This window comes from Phocoena sinus, chromosome 8 (assembly GCF_008692025.1).
Source record: "Phocoena sinus isolate mPhoSin1 chromosome 8, mPhoSin1.pri, whole genome shotgun sequence".
NCBI lineage: Eukaryota > Metazoa > Chordata > Mammalia > Artiodactyla > Phocoenidae > Phocoena > Phocoena sinus.
In genome coordinates this window covers 40,668,351-40,691,387 of record NC_045770.1, presented here as the reverse complement: position 1 = coordinate 40,691,387, position 23,037 = coordinate 40,668,351, and the positions used below count along the sequence as shown (strand labels likewise).

Sequence of the window (23,037 nt, the reverse complement as noted above, 5' to 3'; positions counted from 1 at the left end):
TATATCACATCGGTTCTCCTCTCCTGACCACGTAGGAGAATTATGCTTCCCTGCCCACCCCCCAACCCTCCCCAGAACATAATAAACATGTGATTTGCTTTAGCCAGTGAAATGCATGGCATGCATCACTTGCTTGCGGAATTCATTGCCAGTGCTTGACTGTGCAGCTCTCCTTTCCCCCTGCCCCTCCACCCTGCACTGGTGGTCCTGGAAGTGCCTTTTGACATGGAGGTACCATGAGATTGAAGCAACCCAGCATCCTGACCTTGCACCACATAGAGAACCCCTGTGTGCTGAACCACCCAGACCAAAAGGAAACTTGGTATGACTGAGCACTTAACATGTATTCTATTAATCCTCTGAGATTTTGCCATTTTTTATTACCATGGCATAATCTAACTTATCCTGGCTGATAAAATCATCAACTCATTTCCATGAAAAAATATGGCAATTTACTGGGAATATAAACATGGTAATAATAAAAACCAAAAGCATGAACAAAAAACACTTATCTGAAAAGTATACATTTCAGAGTCCAAACATAATCCAAAGAATCTAGTTTACTTTACAAGGGTGTTAAAGCTCTCTTAACTTGAGTCTCCATCTCAAAATCTAGAGAAATTTCTCTGTGCTCGGTGCTGAAGCAGGGACCAAATCCCATACTTACATCAGAGGGAAATTATATGCAACTAAAATATTCTTTGAAACAAGGCATTTGCCATAAATTGTTTTAAATAAATAAGCTTAGGTCCTTCCACCAACGTGATCACTGTAACATGTTCTGTTCACTGTACCCCTTCCCTAACTGTGAATGGTAATGAGGATTGCCTCATGATTTTCCACTCCATGAGTGCAAAAGAGGAAAACACTGCTTTTATGAAATTAGTTATGTTTCATTTTTTGTTTTACTGTGAAATATATACATACACACAAAGTACATGAAACATATGTTTACAGTTTAACAAAAAAAAACTATGAAGTGAAACTGAGATAGCCACAACTCAGGTCAAGAATAGAACATTGCCAGGACTCTAGAAGTTCCCCCCCATATGTTCCTCTAGATGGAGGAAATCACTGAGATAATCATTTTCTTTCTTTTCCTTGTAGTTTTACATCTGTGCTTATTTTTAAATTTGTTATATCATATGAATTGTGGCATAATTTATGGATAACAATGTACACCATATAAAGAATAGTTTACTGAGTTTTGCAAATGTATATACCTATGTTACCACCACCTCAATCAAGATACAGAATTTCCACCTAGAAACAAATGGCAATGAAAACACGATGACCCAAAGCCTATGGGATGAAGGAAAAGCAATTCTAAGAAGAAAGTTTATAGCAATACAATCCTACCACAAGAAACAAGAAAAATCTCAAATAAACAACCTAACCTTACATCTAAAGCAACTAGAGAAAGAAGAACAAACAAAACCCAAAGTTAGTATCAATAGAAGGAAAGAAATCATAAAGATCAGAGCAGAAATAAATGAAATAGAAAAAAAAATAACAAAGATCAATAAAACTAAAAACTTGTTCTTTGAGAAGATAAACAAAATTGATAAACCTTTAGCCAGACTTATCAAGAAAGAAAGGGAGAGGACTCAAATTAAAAAAAAATAATAGAAAAGAAAAAGGAGAAGTTACAAATGACACCACAGAAATACAAAGGATCATAAGAGACTACTACGAGCAACTATATGCCAATAAAATGGACAACCTTGAAGAAATGGACAAATTCTTAGAAAAGTACAAACTTCCAAAACTGAACCAGGAAGAAATAGAATATATGAAAAGACCAATCACAAGTAATGAAATTGAAACTGTGATTAAAAATCATACAACAAACAAAAGTCCACAACCAGATGGCTTCACAGGTGAATTCTATCAAACATTTAGAGAAGAGCTAACACCTATCCTTCTCAAACTCTTTCAAAAAATTGCAGAAAGTGGAACACTCCCAAACTCATTCTATGAGGCCACCATCACCTTGATACCAAAACCAGACAAGGATACTACAAAAAAAGAAAATTACAGACCAATATCACTGATGAACATAGATGCAAAAATCCTCAACAAAATACTAGCAAACAGAATCCAACAGCACATTAAAAGGATCATACACCATGATCAAGTGGGGTTTATCCCAGTGAGCACTTGCATCAAGGATCCTTGCATCAAGGATTCTTCAATATATGCAAATCAACCAATGCAATCCACCATATTAACAAACTGAATAAATAAAAACCATATGATCATCTCAATAGATGCTGAAAAAGCTTTTGACAAAATTCAACACTCATTTATGATAAAAACTCTCCAGAAAGTGGGCATAGAGGGAATTTACCTCAATATAATAAAGGCCATATATGACAAACCCACAGCAAACATTATTCTCAATAGTGAAAAACTGAAAGCATTTCCTCTAAGTTCAGGAATAAGACAACATAGTTTTGGAAGTCCTAGCCATGGAAATCAGAGAAGAAAAAGAAATAAAAGGAATCCAAATTGGAAAAGAAGAAGTAAAACTGTCACTGTTTGCAGATGACATGATACTATACATAGAGAATCCTAAAGATGCAACCTGAAAACTACTAGAGCTAATCAGTGAATTTTGTAAAGTAGCAGGATGCAAAATTAATGCACAGAAATCTCTTGCATTCCTCTACACTAATGATGAAAAATCTGAAAGAGAAATTAAGGAAACACTCCCATTTACCATTGCAACAAAAAGAATAAAATACCTAGGAATAAACCTGCCTAAGGAGATAAAAGACCTGTACTCAGAAAACTATAAGACACTGATGAAAGAAACTAAAGATGATACTGACAGATGGAGAAATATACCATGTTCTTGGATTGGAAGAATCAATATTATGAAAATGCATATACTACCCAAAGCAATCTACAGATTCAGTGCAATTGCTATCAAATTACCAATGGCATTTTTTACAGAACTAGAACAAAAAATCTTAAAATCTGTATGGAGACAAAAAAGACCCAAAATAGCCAAAGCAATCTTGAGGGAAAAAAATGGAGCTGGAGGAATCAGACTCTCCGACTTCAAAATATACTACAAAGCTACAGTAACCAAGACAGTGTGGTACTGTCACAAAAACAGAAATATAGATCAATGGAACAGGATAGAAAGCCCAGAGATAAACCCACACACCTATGGTCACCTAATCTATGACACAGGAGGCAATAATATACAATGGAGAAAAGACAGCATCTTCAATAAGTGGTGCTGAGAAAACTGGACAGCTACATGTAAAAGAATGAAATTAGAACACTCCCTAACACCATGCACAAAAATAAACTCAAAATGGATTAAAGACGTAAATGTAAGGCCAGACACTATCAAACTATTAGAGGAAAACATAGGAAGAACACTCTATGACATAAATCACAGCAATATCCTTTTTGACCCACCTCCTAGAGAAATGGAAATAAAAACAAAAATAAACAAATGGGACCTAGTGAAACTCCTCGGGTAGGAGACATGGAATTTGATCCCCATTGGAATGCAAGGCTATCAGAACCGAGACTCATTTATAAAGTTTTGTTTCTTCTGGACCAATAAAAGTAATCAGGGCAAAAGTGACTTGAAGTTCTCCCTGTTTTAAGTTTCCTTAGATTTTGACTTACTGAATATTTGTTATGTGTGATTGCTCTTTTATGCCTAGGAAGGTTATTTTTAATCCAGCATTTAAAATTCAAAATGGAATGAGATACAATAGTCTCCCCTTAGCCACAAGGGATACATTCCAAGAGCCCTTGTGGATGCATGAAACTGCAGATAGTACCAAACCCTATATATAGTATGTTTTTCCCTATACTTACATACCTATGATAAAGTTTAATTTATAAATTAGGCACAGAAAGAGATTAACAATAATTAATAATAAATAGAACAATTATAACAGTATATTATAATAAAACTTATGTGAACGTGGTCTCCCTCTCTCTCTCTCTCTCAATATCTTATTGTACAAATTTAATGACTTTTCCATTTCCATCTTAACTAAGCACTTATCACACGCTCTGGCCATAACTTTATTTATTTATTTATTTTTGCGGCACGCGGGCCTCTCACTGTTGTGGCCTCTCCCGTTGCGGAGCACAGGCTCCGGACGCACAGGCTCAGCGGCCATGGCTCACGGGCCCAGCCGCTCTGTGGCATGTGGCATCTTCCTGGACTGGGGCACGAACCCGTGTCCCCTGCATCGGCAGGCGGACTCTCAACCATTGCGCCATCAGGGAAGCCCTGGCCATAACTCTTGCGGTCTGAGTTGCGATAAGAAAAACTAGCATGAATTTCTTTTTCCTTCTTCACAATTTCACAAATAGAAGACTTGTCTTTGCCGTAGATCCTAGCAACCTCAGTACATAATTGTTTTTCTTTCCTCATTAAGTCAAGAACATTCACCTTTTCACTTAAAGGAAGCACTTTACAGCCTCTCTTTGGCATATCTGAATTGCCAGCATCACTACTCCTGTACTTTGGGGCCACTATTAAGTAATGAAATACCTTGACCATTGATCTGAAAACCAAGACAACTATTAAGTGACTAAGGGCAGGATACACTGGGCAAAGAGGTGATTCACATCCCAGGTGGGACAGAGGACAGCACAAGATTTCATCCTGCTGTTCAGGATGGCTTGCAATTTAAAATTTATGAATTGTTTATTTCTGGAATTTTCCATTTAACATTTTCAGACCATGGCTGTTTGCAGGTAACTGAAACCTCAGAGGGTGAAACTGCACATAATGGGAGGGCTGCTCTACCATTTCATACCCATTAGGATGTCTAGTGTCAAAAAAAGAAAATAACAAGTTGGTAAGTATATGAAGAAATTGGAACCCTTGAATACTGTTTGTAGGAATGTAAAATTATGCAGCTATTGTGGAAGACACTATGGTGGTTCATCAAACAATTAAAAATAGAATTATCATATGATCCAGAATTCTACTTCTGGGTATATATCCAAAAGAATTGAAAGCAGGGTCTTGAGTAGATATTTGCATTTCTTCATGTCTAGCAGCATTATTCATAATAACCAAAAGGTAGAAGCAACCCAAGTGCTCATTGACACATGAATAGCTAAACAAAATGTGGTTTATACATAGAATGGAATACTGTTCAGTTCTGAAGAGGAATAAATGCTGACATATGCTGCAACATGGATGAATCTTGAAGACATTGTGCCAAATGAACTAAATCAATCAAAAAAGAACAAATACTGTGTGATTCCACTTATATGAAGCACTTAGAGGATTCAAATTCATAGAGACAGAAAGTAGAATGGTGGTTGCCAGGAGCTGGGGTGAGGACAGAATGGAGAGTTGTTTTTCAATGTGCACAGAATTCTAGTGTTGGCAGATGAAAAGATGGAAAGCCAACACCCCATCATGTAAGAACTCTCAGTAAACCAGGAATAGAGGGGAACCTTCTCAACTTGGTTAAGGCTATCTACAAAACCCCTGTGACTAACATCATGCTTAATGGTGAGAGACTTGAAGCTTTCCCATTAAGATCAGGTATAAGGTAAGGATATTGCCATTCATCACTCCTTTTCAACATCATAGTAGAAGTCCTTGCTAACTCAATAAGGCAAGAAAAGGAAATAAAAGGTATGCAGATTGGGAAGGAGGATATAAAACAGTCCTCATTTGCAGATGACATGATTGTCTATATAGAAAGCCCAAAAGAATTAACAAAAATACACCCTGGAACTAAGTGATTATAGTAAGGTTGCAGGGTGCAAGGTTATCATTACAAAAGTCAATTGTTTTTCTATATACCAACAATGAACAAGTGGAATTTGAAATAAAAAATACAATACCATTTACATTACTACTCCTAAAAATGAAATACTTTGGTAAAACCTAATAAAATATATTTAAGATCTATATGAGGAAAATTACAAAACCCTGATGAAAAAATCAAAGAAGAACTAAATAAATGGAGAGATATTCCATGTTCATGGATAGGAATACTTAATATTGTCAGGATGCCATATCTTCCCACCTTGATTTTTGGATTCAATGTGATCCCAATGAAAATTCCAGCAAATTATTTTATGGATATTGACAGACTAATTCTAAAGTTTATGTGGAGAGGCAAAAGACCCAGAATAGCTAATACATATTGAAGGAGAATAAAGTTGGAGGACTTACACTGCCCTTAATATAAAGCTACAGTAATCAAGACAGAGTGATATTGGAGAAAAAATAGACAAATGGATCAAAAGAACAGAATAGAGGGCTCAGAAATAGACCCTCATAAATATAGTCAACTTATCTTTGACAAAGGAGGAAAGGCAATACAATGGAGCCAAGATAGTCTCTTCAACAAATGGTGCTAGAAAAATTGGACAGCCACATGAAAAAAAATGAATCTAGACACAGACCTTATACCGTTCACAAAAATTAACTCAAAATGAATCATAGATAGACCTAAATGTAAAATGCAAAAATACAAAGCTCCTAGAAAATAATATGAGAAAACCTAAATGATCTGTGTATGGTGATATCTTTTTAGATACAACACCAAAGACATGATCCAATGGAAGAAATAATTGATAAGCTGAACTTAGTTAAAATTAAAAACTTCTGCTCTGTGAAAGAATATCAAAATTGGAAGACAAGCCACAGTAGGAAGAAAACATTTGCAAAAGACACATCTGATAAAGGACCGTTATCCAAAATATACAAAAAGCTCTTAAAACTCAGCAATAAGAAAACAAACAGCCCAATTAAAAACTGGGCCAAACACCTCAACAGACACTTCACTGAAGAAGATATATAGATGACAAATAAGCAAATGAAAAGATACTCCACATACGTCATCAGGAAAATGCAAATTAAAACTAGATACCACCACACACCTACTAGAATGGCAGAAATCCAGAACACTGACAACGCCAAATGCTGTCAAAGATGTGAAGCAAAAAGAACTCCCATTCATTGCTGGTGGTACAGCCACTTTGGCAGATTGTTTGGAGGTTTCTTACAAAACTAAACATGCTCTTACCATACAGTGCAGCGTTCATGCTCCTTGGTATTTACCTAAAGGAGATGAAAACCTATATCCACACAAAACCCTGGACATTGATATTTATAGACGCTTTATTCATAATTGCCAAAGCTGGGAAGCAAACAAGATGTCCTTCAGTAGATGGATGGGTAAACAATGGTGCCTCCAGACATTGGAATATTACTCAGTGCTAAAAAGAAATGAGTTACCAAGCCATAAAAAGACATGGAGAAATATTAAATGCATATTACTAAGTGAAAGAAGCCAATGTGAGAAGACTACATACTGTATTATTCCAACTATGTGACATTCTGCAAAAGTCAAAACTATGGAGACAGTAAAAAGATCAGTGGTTGTGGGGGAGTGAGGGGAGGTGGGGAAAGAGAAGAGATGACTGGGCAGAGCACAGGGGTAGTGACAATACCCTGTATGATATAATGATGCATGTATGTAATTATACACTTGTCCACACTCTAGAGTATACAACACAAGAGTGAGCCCTAAGGTAAATTATGGACTTTGGACGATTGTGATATGTTAATGTATGTTCACCCTTCGTAAGAAATGTACCATTCTGGCGAGTGATGTTGAGAATGGATGAGGCTATGCATGTGTGGGAGCAGAGTTTACAAGACATTTCTGCACCTTCCTTTCAATTTTATTATAAACCTAAAACTTCTCTAAAAAAATAAAATTTTTAAGTTAAAAAAAGAGGTTCTGGAAATGGATGGTGGTGATTGCACAACATTGTGAAAATAATACCACTGAACTGTACGTACACTTAAAAATGGTTAAGATGGTAAATTTTATATTATATATATTTTACTACATTGAAAAACATTCTAGGAGGAGGATTGGCCCAAAGAAACTTGCTGATTATTATTAGAAATGGAAGTTGGGAGCTCACATTTATACTTAATATCTACTCTGTGCCAAGGATGATATCATGTGTTTTACATTATTACTTCACATAATTAGTAATAATTTAAGTAAGAGCTACGTGTCTATTTGTTTTTGTTTTTGCGGTACGCAGGCCTCTCACTGTTGTGGCCTCTCCCATTGCGGAGCACAGGCTCCGGACGTGCAGGCTCAGCGGCCATGGCTCACAGGCCCAGCCGCTCTGCGGCATGTGGGATCTTCCCGGACCAGGGCATGAACCCGTGTCCCCTGCATCGGCAGGCGGACTCCCAACCACTCCGCCACCAGGGAAGCCCTACTTGTCTATTTGGCAAGCAGTCACTGAGCACTTATTTTGTAGGCGTTGAGCTAGGTTTTGGAGATTCAACAGCAAACAGCACTAGTGCAGCCCATGGCTGGAAGGGCTAAGAGTCTCAGGTTCTAGTGCAGGTTGCAGACCCCTTACAGCACAAGATGGGAAGAACAGAAGAGGAGCATCTACCCCTGGCTCCTATGTTCCAGGTCCTGCTATATACATCTACATACATTATCTCATCGAATCCCCCAGCAGGTCTAAAAGTTAGGAAGTATTATCCCCATTTTAAAAAGGATGACCTTGAATTTCAGATCTAACATACCTAAGATTATACAACTGCTTAAGTAAGTGGTAGAGCTGAAATGCCAAGACCAAGTTTGTTATCCAAGGCCCGTGTCCTCTATACACATGGGTTTCCAAAATTGTTCTGTCAATCAAGCTGCCTCAAGGCAGAGCTTCCCCATGAATAAAGAAAAGAAAACAGTCAGGACAATACAGTGAGTTTTCTATTTAAAAAAACACTTTATTCCATTAATAGGCTATTCTATATACTGTAATTTGTCCCATTTTACATTTTAGAACTAAATGTTTTTTTTCTCGTATGAACTGATGGGGATAATAAATGGTAGTTGTTACTCTTTTTTAGGATCCTGATGTCCAAAGTCTATGCCTATATTTGGAAAATTCTGCACTTTATAAATCTCATTGGGAAGCCCTGCCTACCTCCAGCCCTGGAAGCTCAGTTTCCTATCTTCCTTGCAGTGAGGACACAAGCCCCTGAGCTACGCTCCACTAGTGGTAAGTTCATACCAGTCTTTGAACCGAAAACGGCACTGTGAAGCAGGACTGCCCAGCAACCATTCTGGGGAGGGACGGTGGCAACAGCAGTGGCTATATCTACTTCCAAGGGCCACGTGTCAGTTCTCAGAGCCATTCAGTGGCAGCGTTGGTGATCTTAGTGATTAACCTATGGCGTCGACTGCTTAATGGCACTGGCAGTGGCTGTGCGATCTTCATCACATCAAAGATTTGGACAGTGTTCTTGATAGCTTGGCCCTAAGTCTCCAGCCCTCCTGGTGATTCTGTGAGCCACACAAAACCCTCATCATAAATTCTTTCCTACTTAAATCTGACAGAATTTAGTTTCTATTGCTTGCAGCTAAGAACCCTCGCTATGAGAGCAGTTATTTGATTGTTTGTTCTAATACCCACTCTTGACAACCTAAAGGGGGTCACATTAAGCAGTTCCCCCAGTTTTTGAAAAGAAAAGAATATTGGTTTACAGAATAAAAAATATTTAGGAACCACAGTTATATACTATAAAATCCTAAGTTGTGCATTCAAAGCTCTATCTAATGAACAATGAAAATGACCTAAACAGAACTGGTATTATCTTGAACTAGCACAGTGACTAAACAGAACTCTGGGTAACCACATGGTCTATATTATTCAGTTGTCAAAGTAACCAGACTGACATAGCAAACAAACCAGATTGACTATATGTCTACATAATTGCTTTCCCAGCTGCTGTGAGATGTTTGATCCAGTTAACAATATAGATCAGCTCCTCTTTTTAGAAGGTTAAAGCAGCATGTAATTAACTAATTACTGTATTGATTTATTATATTTACTTACTGAGTAGAGCTATAGGTTTTCACCAAGCCAGATGCCTGGCATGCACGAAAGACGAAGCTTATTGATCTCAATTATCAACCATTCTTTCCATCTCCCCTGCCACCACCATTAGTGGCCAACCACTGACTTTTCGTCTGGGCTTTTGTAATTGCTCCCTAGCTAATTTCCTTTTTTTCTACTCGTGCTCTTCAGCAATCCATTTTCCACTGAGGAACTAGGGTATTCTTCTAAAACATTAATTGGGTCATATTACTGCTCTGCTATAAATCCTTCAAAAATGTTTCCAGTATCCTTAGCTTTAAGTCCAAAGTGCCTAACACAACCAGGAAGGACCCACATAATCAGGTTATATTTCTAAACTTATCTCACTGCTGCCACCTGCCCCTTGCCACAATGCCCCAAATGTACTGTCCTGTCCATTGCTAAAATGCTTTCATCTCTTCCTGACTCAAGGCCTTTAATGATTCCTTCTTCCTGGCATGTTTTTGCTCCCCCTGTTCATCGGGCTAGCCCCTACTTAGACCTCCTGTTTTAGATTTCACTTCCTAAGCGACACCTTCTTTGACCACTCAGGACAGACCACTGATTGACTCTCTCAACACATCTGAAAGTTTTCTTTCATAGCTCTGATTGCAATCTGTAATTCTACATTTACATGCTGTTTACTTGTTTCATGTCTGTTTCCTCTATAATAGTCTGTAAGCTTTAAGAAGACAGGGACCGTGCCTTTACCACCTGACATTCAACAAAGCACCTTGTATGGGCTCCTTAAACATTTGTCGAATGAATGAATTAGCAGACAAATCCAAGGCTTATATAATCCCACGTCAAAATGTTGTTCTGGACAGGAAGAAAAAGAGGGAACTCAGAGGAGCCTGGAAAGACAAGGAAAGGCTCCTGGGGCAGGGGGCCCTTCAGGGAGACCACAAAGGGTGGGTAAGATGTGAACAGGCTCTGAAGAGACCTGTGGGGAGAAGCTTCATTGCTCAAGGAAAGGGAGGAGCCAGGAGAAAGGTGGCCAATTGGCAGGAGAGAGTGAGAGGTCACACCTGGATGTCACCTGGATCTGGAGCTTGCTCTTGGATGCCGGTGAGTAGATGGCTTCCAAGTGTACAGTAAGGCCATGAAGCACTTTCTTATTAATCCTGTCTCTTGAGTAGACACATTCATGCAGTGAAACTACTCAGGATATAGACCACCAGGTGTGTGGTGTGGGCATTACAGCGGATACTGCAGGCTGGCTCCCTCCATCCCATGCCAGTCCCTGACAGGGGTGTGCTTGCTTCATGCTGGAGCCTGCAAAGTTAAGATTATATGCCCAGAGTCCCTTCAGCTTGATCTAGAGTCTATCAGGCAGATAGACCCGTGCCACATTTGGGAGGAAGTGACATCATGCATAAGAGGCCACGCTTCTGCTGCTTTTTGCAAGCACAGTTGTCAAAGCACTTGCTTTTTTACGGCAGCTGTAGCAGAGGTCCGAGAGTCAGTCGCTAGCTTCCTGGATATTGAAGGCAAGGCACAGAGTATCCCTTTTGCTGATGCAGATCATGGCCACGGGAAAGTGATTCCAGGGTGAAAACTCTTGGAGAGCATATGATTTATGGATCTCTCTTAACTAATACAAGGTTCAAAAGTCACTTTAGAATACAAAGACAGTGTCAATTCAATAATTTAAAATGCTCTCTGAACTTGATTTAAATTTAAAATCAACAAAACCAGGTCCTGCTATAGACTGGCCACCTGCAGGGCATTCTAGGGTGTGGTCCTTCTTTCTTTCCTCGTTCTTTCTTTATCCAGCTTGTTTTCCAGCATATGATCCCTTGGGAAGCGGATATCATTTGACTGGTACTTTGTAATATGGCTTCACACTTTCTGGGTCTGGCAGACGTTTAAAGTTTACTCACTTTTAGAGGTTCTTTAGAGACCTTGATATCATAGTGGTCTTTCACCTGCAGTTTCTCTGATCTGGGCGAACACATGCTATTCCTGCAATTCCTTCCTCTACAAGCTCTAGGGAATGGGTGATCCAGCTCAGTATCATTTCTGTTGAGGTCTCTTTGTTTCTACGATGATCCTAATGGAAAGGATTAAAGGTGGTTCTCCCACTGGCTCTCAAGTTCACGCATATAGCCCACATCCCGGCCACTGGAAACATTCCCACATTCCTTGTCCCCAAAACTCTGTGAGTGCAGGTCCATAATAGCATAGCAGCAACCCTCCGTCACTCTGCCACCAAAACAGCTTGCCAACCCATCTCCAGCCTGTAGATTTTGAGGAGAGGAGTCAAGCCACATCCATGCTGATTCTGTAACTGCAGGGGAAACAGCAAGCTACCCAAATGATTCCCTTTCGGCCCCTCTTACTCAGTTTGTGTTAGGTGTTGACTGAAAAAAAAACCCCACACAACCTAAAAGTTGCAAGTTATGTTTTATCCTGAGTCCTTACTGAAGATTATAGCCCGGGAGATAAGCTCTCAGATAGCTCCGAGGAACTGTTCCAAGGAGGTAAGGGAGAAGCCATGAAATACAAGAGTTTTTGCTCAGAAACAAAAACAAACATGTAGTTGACCATCAAAAGATTACTGCTAATCACAAGAAACAGACATATCAAGTTAATGATTTTAGTGCTTTTCTAAGTGTGAGAAGATCCAAGAGTCTGGGCTTATTGGAATTATACTTTCGATAACTATCTATGGCCAAAATATGTTTTTCTCCATTGGAATTCCCCCCAGGGCACACCATGGGTGGGGTGGAGGGGGGCATGGCTGCAATGGCTGATAGCTTGATGGCGGGCGACATTCTTTGTTAACTGAAGTGCAGGTGACATTCTTTGCCCCCATAGGAGTAGACACCCTTCCCCCTTAGGATGGGGGCTTGAGACTCATAGCACACCAGCATCTCTTTCTCTAAAAATTTTTCACACCAAATCCTCTCTCTCTACCCTCTACTATTTTAAGTCCTTGATAGGATTGACTCATCTAATCAGTTCCCTGCCATCTCTTACACCTACTTTGACATTTCTGCAGAGTAATCTATTTTGCAACTCACTGATCATATTGTTGCTACATGTATACATGTATTCTTAACATTTTTTTACATCATCTCTCCCCACCTCTAATTTCTGCCTTTCTAAGAGAACACTGCTTTGGGGGGATATTCATCCCATCTCTAGCCCCTAGCACGGATCTTGACTAGTATAATCCAATCATAGTACTTTTACCCCTCTTACCAATGATTGAATCAGGAATTAAGGTTTAAGCTAATCAGGAAAGTATTCTCCTGGTCTGTTATTATCTCAGGTTGAGCTTATGTCCTAAATTAGCCCAGTTATATCAAAAGGCAAGAGGTTCCTTCTCTATTTCACTTGCTTGGTATAAGAAAGGAAGTGTGTTGTGGTAGTTGCTACTGGCAGCCTCTTGTGATCATGAGGAAAACCATCCTGAGGATGATACCAAACTATGGAGGAGACAAAGCTGAGACCTGGAAAGCTTCTTTTTTTTTTTTTTAAAGGTCAGCAGATTATTTTTTTTTAATAAATTTATTTTATTTATTTTTGGCTGCGTTGGGTCTTCATTGCTGCACACGGGCTTTCTCTAGTTGTGGCGAGCAGGGGCTACTCTTCGTTGCAGTGTGCTGGCTTCTCATTGTGGTGGCTTCTCTTGTGGAGCAAGGGCTCTATGCAGGCTCAGTAGTTGTGGCTCACAGGCTCAGCAGTTGTGGCACGTGGGCTCTAGAGCGCAGGCTCAGTAGTTGTGGCGCACGGGCTTAGTTGCTCCGCGGCATGTGGGATCTTCCCGGACCAGGGCTTGACCCGTGCCCCCTGCACTGGCAGGCGGATTCTTAACCACTTCACCACCAGGAAAGCCCCTGGAAAGCTTATTATGGTATGGCTGGGATTGTTCTACTTTTAGAATTCTTGTTGTAAGAGGAAATAAAAGTCTTTATTATTTTAGCCAATCTGAGTCAGAGTTTTTGTTATTAACAAGGAAAAGCCAGTGATCTTCCATAGATTCCCTGTCAGATCGTGAGTCCTGAACCATTCGCCGTGGAAATGGAAACATTCAGTGATGGAAAACAATAAGTAGTATAGCATAGGTCACTTGTTTATTCCAAGTGACTTTCAAGAACCAAAGGACTGCCCCACAATTTGGGGAAGAGGAAGAGGTAAAAGAAATGCCAGAGAGGCAAACAGCCCACTGAGACTAATAGGCAAAAGCTTTTTAAAGTAACTTCTGAAATAATTCTCTATTATGGCTGCAGTTTTAATGTCCCAGTTGCCTGGGCCCTGTTAGCAGCACCTGGGCAATTAATGTTATTTGAGATAATTACTTCACATGTATTGTAGAAGCCCACTATCCTTGATTATTTCCTTCCAAATGAAATCTTTAACCTAAATTTTATTAGTTTATGAGGCTAGTAGGTATTTTGAAAAATGCAACTGTATTTTATAGAAAGATACCCCACCAACACATGAACTTCATCTTCAGTTGAATAAATGTCTTTATGGGAAATTGCTGTTTCCAGCCAACAAGGCTCTTTAGTTAACCATTTTGTTTTTATTCTATTAGAGTATTTAATTCTATCAGTTTGGTAAATTACCTATGTACTCTGTGTATTTCTGGGAAGCTCAAGATCTCTTTGTGAGTATGTTGATGTGTTTGATGTGAAGAAATATAATCATGCTACAAGCAATGCCAGTTTGTCTGGCTACCTATAGCATCAATGATAAAAATAGACGGAATGAGACGCTTAGGATGGCATCATCTGTATTACGGTTGGAAGAATGATCAATAACGTCTGAATGTTATTTGTATCTTCCCCCTCCACCACTTTAGTTCAGACTCTCATTGTCTTGCTGGATTACTACAAAGCCACTGAAGTGGTATCTTTTTAATGTCCTGTCTTCCCCCTCTCTGGTCCAGTCTTCACACAGTTTCCAGATACATCTTACAGGCACACAGCTCCCATCACATCACTGTCTCACTCAAGAGCCTTTAGGGACCCTCTACTGCCAGCCAAAATCAATGGCATTCAGGGCCCTGGTATTTAAGGGCTTTCTAATGTGACCCAAACACACTTTTCAAACGTTTCTCCCAATCATTCCCTGCATGCACTGTATGATTTAAACCACTAGACTGTTTGCTGTTCCCCAAATATCCTTCCTGCTCACACTTCTCTGAGCCTTGCCTGTAATCTTTCTCCTATGATGATTGTTGTCTTATTCTGTTTGGGCTGCTGTAACAAAAAAATCATAGACTGGGTGCCTTAAACAACAAACATTTATTTCTCACAGTTCTGAAGTCTGAGAAGTCCAAGATCAAGGCACTGGCAGATTTGGTGTCTGGTGAGGGTCCGCTTCCTGTTATAGACAGCTGTCTCCTCGCTGTGTCCTCACATGGGTAGCACTTGGATGAAGTTGTGTGAGAGGGAAGTCCATCACTGCTGGAGAAAGTCCAGAGGTTACAATGTGGGGGCAACCATCTAGGAAGAAAAGAACAAGAGACCTCACAGGAGAGGAGGACAGGAGAGGGTGATAAGTCTCTGGGTCAGAGAGCTCGGAAGGGCCATAGCAGCTTGGGATCTCATAACCACAGGGCTCTACCTTATCAGGACATGACAGGTATCATGACAACCTTGGGAAAGGTTTCACAGGGTATACAAAGCAGTTGGGCTCTAAATGGCTAAAAATCTGCTTATTGGGGCTATTTTTAAAAGAATTGGATGTGTACAATTTTGAGCATGATGCCAGTAGACTTTTGAACAAATAGATCTCAACATGCGGTGAAGTGATAAACAACCCACGGGTCAATAGACCAAGATCATCTTTTATAACATGTTTGTATAACTCATTTATATAATGTATTGGGTGATAACTAGCAGTCAGTGCCACAGCAACCATTTAAAAATTAAATTAAGTATTAAATATTCACATTTTAGGAAGTATCCAGCAAATGACAATACATATTTTTTACTTATTTATTTATTTTTTTATTATTATTATTTTTAATTTTTTTATTTTTTGCTGTACACGGGCCTCTCACTGTTGTGGCCTCTCCCGTTGCGGAGCACAGGCTCCGGACGCGCAGGCTCAGCGGCCATGGCTCACGGGCCTAGCCGCTCTGCGCATGTGGGATCTTCCCAGACCGGGGCACGAACCCGTGTCCCCTGCATCAGCAGGCGGACTCTCAACCACTGCACCACCAGGGAAGCCCTATTTATTTATTTTTTAAATTTATATTTATTTATTTATTTCTGGCTGCATTGTGTCTTTGTTGCTGTGCGCGGGCTTTCTCTAGTTGCGGTGAGCGGGGGCTACTCTTTTGTTGCAGTGCTCTTCTCTTGTTGCACTTCTCTTGTTGCGGAGCACGGACTCTAGGCATGCGGGCTTCAGTAGTTGTGGCACACAGGCTCAGTAGTTGTGGCTCGCGAGCTCTAGAGCGCAGGCTCAGTAGTGGTAGTTGTGGCGCACGGGCTTAGTTGCTCCGTGGCATGTGGAATCTTCCTGGACCAGGGCTCGAACCCATGTCCCCTGCATTGGCAGGTGGATTCTTAACCACTGTGCCACCAGGGAAGCCCAATACATAGTTTTTAGAATGATAAACTAGGAAAGAATGAAACCGATTTGATTAGTGATGGCAGTACTTGGGAATGGAGAATGGGGAGAATAAAGTGAGCCTGGATGTCCTACTGTATTTTTACTTAGAGGGAACTCATCACTCACTCTCCCCCTTTTCTCCCAAATAAACCCATGGGAACTCTAATCAGAGTTCAACCCAAGATACCCACGTTAAGGTGTTGTTCAGTATGACGGGGAACAGAGGTTCCCCAATGCTACGATCACACTAATGATGCCCCCTGATGGTTGCTGTGTAAGATGTTTTCATGAAAGGACTTCCCTTCCCAATGAAAGAGATGAAAATGTTGGATAGAATGTATTATTCTTCCATGGGGTGATGTACTATTAGAATTATCTATGTAATCACAATTTAAAATGTCCCACAATTTATATTATTCCCCTAAAGAGTAAATCTTTTTTGGGAGGGTTGTTTTAATACAGAAAGCTCCTACAGTTTGCACTCGTTTTCTACAGTTACGAGTAGATAAATACCTCAATTATTTGTTAGCATATAAGTCCAGAAGCACACACAACGATTCTTTACAAAATGAGAGGTTAGCATATTAGAAATTCACAAGTCCCTTAAGAAGTTTCTGGGACATGAGTCAAAATATAAGATTTTAATTATTGCTTAAAACTCCCCGGGATGTTCCCTAAGTTAGTTTGAAGAGGTAGTTTTAATCGTGTGACCCTTGAATCTATTTTTTGTTCAACAAATATTTATTGAGTACTTGCTATGTGCCGAGCACTGGGCCAGAAAATGGGGACATGGCAATGAACAAGTTCAATGTGATTGCTGCTCTAATGGTATGGGGAATGATGCGGTGGTCATAAAGGTGCCCAAAACATTTGCCCCTGAAATTGAAGATTCTGACAAGGTAAGACAAAAAGCAGTATTTTTACTGTTTTATTTTCTTCTGGTCTGGGCTCCCCTGAGGCTGGAACTGATTGATTCCAGTCGTAAATCCTGTTGGAGACAAAGTGGGTGTTATTACCAAACATAAAATAGATAGCTAGTGGGAAGCAGCCGCATAGCTCAGGGAGATCAGCTCGGTGCTTTGTGACCACCTAGAGGGGTGGGATAGGGAGGATGGGAGGGAGGGAGACGCAAGAGGGAAGAGGTATGGGGACATATGTATAACTGATTCACTTCCTTATAAAGCAGAAACTGACACACCATTGTAAAGGAATTATACTCCAATAAAGATGTTAAAAAATAATAATAATACAAACGAATGAATATGTCAAAACAGAAACAGACTCACAGGTATAGAAAACAAACTAATGGTTACCAAAGGGGAGAGGGAAGGGGGGAGGGACACATTAGGGGCATGGGATTAAGAGATACAAACTACAATGTATGAAATAGATAAGCAACAAGGATATATTGTATAGCACAGGGAATTATAGCCATTATCTTGTAATAAGCTATAATGGATTATAATCTGTAAAAATACTGAATCACTGTGCTGTACACCTGAAACTAATATAATATTTTAAATCAACTATACTTCAATAAAAAAGTACCTAAAGTAAAAAAAAAAGGGGGGGGGTTGGGAAATTGATAGCTGTGTAAGCATACCAGTGGTTTGGGGACTTGAGGTGAAGCTCCAATTTGCTTCATTCAAGGTCCCTGATCTGCCTCAAGGAGCCCACTTCACAGAATCCCACACTCTGACTCATCAAAATATTCATTTGACCTTGAAAACATTCTTGTGGATGTCATGCAGCTAGCAAACAATAAAGTATTTGAACAAAATGTTTGCATCAGTGACTCCAAACTGACACAAACTGTAGATTGCCTAGGATGAGAAACCTCTCAAAGGCTCATTTTATTTAGTGCCTGCAGGGTTTTGTTATTCTCTGTGCTAAAGATGACAAGCAGCATGTTAATTAAAGAACTGACATCCTTCAGTTTACTCTTTTCTCACTAGTTGCAATATTCCTCTTTCTCCCCCAGCTCCCATCCACACTCCTGCCATTCCCAAAAAAAGTGCAAATGAAAGGTTTCACAGTCCTCATGTGAATAATTTGGGGGCAGATACAGTTCTCCTCATCAACCACTTTACAGCAAAGTCAAATCGTGTGCCCTGTTATGTTAAATTTTGATCTTTTTAACACAGGAAAAAATCATTTTGATAAAGGTCAATGCCTCCTTGATATTTATACACTTGAACCTATTGAAAATGCATTTTGAAATTCTGAAATCTTGAATTAATATGACAACGTGCAAAGACTGTGTGACACCATTTGTAATTCATTAGCACGTACTTTACAATATATTAGCATCAAATGTCGAAGGCTCTGTCATGGTCCTGGGAAGCCTGGGAGTTTCATCCTGGTTTAGTCTCTAGCACGTTAAGATTTTGACATGGATGTCCAGAGACAATTCCAAATGATTCTTGCAGATCAGGAATAAATTAATTTATCCAGAAACCTGCTAGGTATAATATATGAGCCTGAGAAACATGTAGCCATCCAGCATATGCCTAGTTTCAAGCAGATTTTGAATACCAGACTGCCATAATGGGAATGAATTGTGACATGAACCTGGTAAATTGGGGACTGCATCTGCTGTCCTGCACCTGGCATGTGGCTTCCTCACATAGTGACTCTGCAAATGATTAAAGGTACCTACAGTTCACATCATTTTGAAATAGTGCCTGGGTAACCGCACATGTATCGTCAACAGCTCCTGGAACAGATGGAAATCTAACAGTGTCATGGATTTCGTAAGTTGTTCTTTGCTGTTGCTAAAACCCACTGGACTATTTATTTTCAGGACTTATTGTCCTGGGAATTGGAAAACCAGTCTCTGATTTACAGATACACACAGTGTCTAAAACAGTGATTTAATGACTATACTTAGTTTGACTATTACCTAAAATATTTAAATTTTAGCTCTTAAAAATTCCCAAATCCCCCAAAATCCTTTGACATCATAAAATATTCAGAATTCCCCTGAACTTGAAAACTTTTGTAAGGAATACAGCCTAGGAGTTTATGTTTAAAAATATTTAAAAGGCTGTTTCTGGTTTTACCATTATTAAAAAGAAAGCTGAATCCTCTGGATTTTGGAATTGACAGGGCTGCTTCATGTTTATTATTAGTCTCTGTGACCAACCTACTTGGAATTGTAGTGCAACATTTTTGATCTGTTGTATAGTGTGTGCGTGTACGTGTATGTGCATGTGCATATATGCACACACATGTATAAGTGTTCAGATCTTTATGGAGCAAAACAAATGCACTACTGCATGCGTGAGTGTGGGCTTGTCCTTGTGATCATTGTTGCCTGAACAAGTCAACTTGTTCTTTTTTGTTTGTTTGTGTTTTGTTTTTTTGATAAGTCAATTTTTATTGTTTTTATTTTTTAACATCTTTATTAGAGTATAATTGCTTTACAATGGTGTGTCAGTTTCTGCTTTATAATAAAGTGAATCAGTTATACATATACATATGTCCCCATATCTCTTCCCTCTTGCATCTCCCTCCCTCCCACCCTCCCTATCCCACCCCTCTAGGTGGTCACAGAGCACCGAGCTGATCTCCCTGTGCTATGCGGCTGCTTCCCACTAGCTATCTATTTTACGTTTGGGAGTGTATATATGTCCATGCCACTCTCTCACTTTGTCACAGCTTACCCTTCCCCCTCCCCATATCCTCAAATCCATTCTCTACTAGGTGTGCATCTTTATTCCCATCTTGCCCCTAGGTTCTTCTGACCATTTTCTTTTTTTTTTTTTTTTAGATTCCATATATATGTGTTAGCATATGGTATTTGTTTTTCTCTTTCTAACTTACTTCACTCTGTATGACAGTCTCTAGGTCCATCCACCTCACTACAAATAACTCAGTTTCGTTCCTTTTTATGGCTGAGTAATATTCCACTGTATATATATGCCATATCTTCTTTATCTATTCATCTCTCAATGGACATTTAGGTTGCTTCCAGTTCTTGGCTATTGTACATAGTGCTGCTATGAACAATGGGGTGCACGTATCTTTTTGAATTAGAGTTTTTGTCTTTTCTGGATATATGCCCAGTAGTGGGATTGCTGGGTCATATGGTAATTCTATTTGTAGTTTTCTAAGAAACCTCCATACTGTTCTCCATAGTGGCTGTATCAATTTACATTCCCACCGACAGTGCAAGAGGGTTCCCTTTTCTCCACACCCTCTCCAGCATTTATTGTTTGTAGATTTTTTGATGATGGCCATTCTGACTCCTGTGAGGTGATATCTCATTATAGTTTTCATTTTCATTTCTCTAATGATTAATGATGTTGAGCATTCTTTCATGTGTTTGTTGACAATCTGTATATCTTCTTTGGAGAAATGTCTATTTAGGTCTTCTGCCCATTTTTGGATTGGGTTGTTTGTTTTCTTGATATTGAGCTGCATGAGATGCCTGTATGTTTTGGAGATTAGTCCTTTCTCAGTTGCTTCATTTGCAAATATTTTCTCCCATTCTGAGGGTTCTCTTTTCATCTTGTTTATGGTTTCCTTTGCTATGCAAAAGCTTTTAAGTTTCATTAGGTCCCATTTGTTTATTTTTGTTTTTATTTCCATTTCACTAGGAGGTGGGTCAAAAAGGATCTTGCTGTGATTTATGTCATAGAGTGTCCTTCCTATGTTTTCCTCTAAGACTTTGATGGTGTGTGGCCTTACATTTAAGTCTTTAATCCACTTTGAGTTTATTTTTGTGTATGGTGTTAGGGAGTGTTCTAATTTCATTCTTTTACATGTAGCTGTCCAGTTTTCCCAGCACCACTTATTGAAGAGACTGTCTTTCTCCACTGTATATTCTTCCCTCCTTCATCAAAGATAAGGTGACCATATATGCGTGGGTTTATCTCTGGGCTTTCTATCCTGTTCCATTGATCTATATTTCTGTTTGGTGCCAGTACCGTACTGTCTTGATTACTGTAGCTATGTCGTATAGTCTGAAGTCAGGGAGCCTGATTTCTCCAGCTCCATTTTTCTTTCTCAAGATTGCTTTGGCTATTCGGGGTCTTTTGTGTTTCCATGCAAATTGTGAAATGTTTTGTTCTAGTTCTGTGAAAAATGCCAGTGGTAGTTTGATAGAGATTGCATTGAATTCAGAGGTTGCTTTGGGTAGTAAAGTCATTTTCACAATGTTGATTCTTCCAATCCAAGCACATGGTATATCTCTCCATCTATTTGTATCATCTTTAATTTCTTTCATCAGTGTCATACAATTTTCTGCATACAGGTCTTTTGTCTCCTTAGGTAGGTTTATTCCTAGATATTTTATTCTTTTTGTTGCATTGGTAAATGGGAGTGTTTTCTTAATTTCTCTTTCATGGTTTTCATCATTACTGTATAGGAATGCCAGAGATTTCTGTGCATTAATTTTGTATGCTGCTGCTTTACTAAATTCATTGATTAGCTCTAGTAGTTTTCTGGTAGCAACGTTAGGATTCTCTATGTATAGTATCATGTCATCTGCAAACAGTGACAGCTTTACTTCTTCTTTTCTGATATGGATTCCTTTTATTTCTTTTTCTTCTCTGATTGCTGTGGCTAAAAATTCCAAAACTATGTTGAATAATAGTGGTGAGAGTGGGCAACCTTGTCTTGTTCCTGATCTTAGTGGAAATGGTTTCCGTTTTTCACCATTGAGGATGATGTTGGCTGTGGGTTTGTCATATATGGCCTTTATTATATTGGGGAAAGATCCCTCTATGCCTACTTTCTGGAGGGTTTTTATCATAAATTGTTGAATTTTGTCAGAAGCTTTCTCTGCATCTATTGAGATGACCATATGGTTTTTCTCCTTCAATTTGTTAATATGGTGTATCACGTTGATTGATTTGCTTATATTGATTCTTATCCTTGCATTCCTGGGATAAACCCCACTTGATCATAGTGTATGATCCTTTTAATGTGCTTTTGGATTCTGTTTGCTAGTATTTTGTTGAGGATTTTTGCATCTATGTTCATCAGTGATATTGGTCTGTAGTTTTCTTTCTTTGTGACATCTTTGTCTGGTTTTGGTATCAGAGTGATGGTAGCCTCGTAGAATGAGTTTGGGAGTGTTCCTCCCTCTGCTTTATTTTGGAAGAGTTTGAGAAGGATAGGTGTTAGCTCTTCTCTAAATGTTTGATAGAATTCGCCTGTGAAGCCATCTGGTCCTTGGCTTTTGTTTCTTGGAAGATTTTTAATCACAGTTTCAATTTCAGTGCTTGTGACTGGTCTGTTCATATTTTCTATTTCTTCCTGGTTCAGTCTCGGAAGGTTGTGCATTTCTAAGAATTTGTCCATTTCTTCCAGGTTGTCCCTTTTATTGGCATATAGTTGCTTGTAGTAATCTCTCATGATCCTTTGTATTTCTGCAGTGTCAGTTGTTACTTCTCCTTTTTCATTTCTAATTCTATTGATTTGAGTCTTCTCCCTTTTTTTCTTGATGAGTCTGGCTAATCGTTTATCAATTTTGTTTATCTTCTCAAAGAACCAGCTTTTAGTTTTATTGATCTTTGCTATCATTTCCTTCATTTCTTTTTCATT

At 39.2% G+C, this 23,037-nt stretch overlaps 1 protein-coding gene across 2 annotated transcripts in view; it reads left to right on the top strand.

Moving 5' to 3' along the window:
* DEUP1 (deuterosome assembly protein 1) overlaps positions 1–23,037 on the top strand; it is a 233,610-nt gene that overhangs the window by 75,639 nt on the left and 134,934 nt on the right. For both annotated transcript variants that reach the window (XM_032639856.1, XM_032639855.1), the window contains exon 4: positions 8,903–9,054. The gene's annotated coding sequence lies outside the window, so the exon portion shown is untranslated. The remainder of the gene's footprint in view (positions 1–8,902; positions 9,055–23,037) is intronic.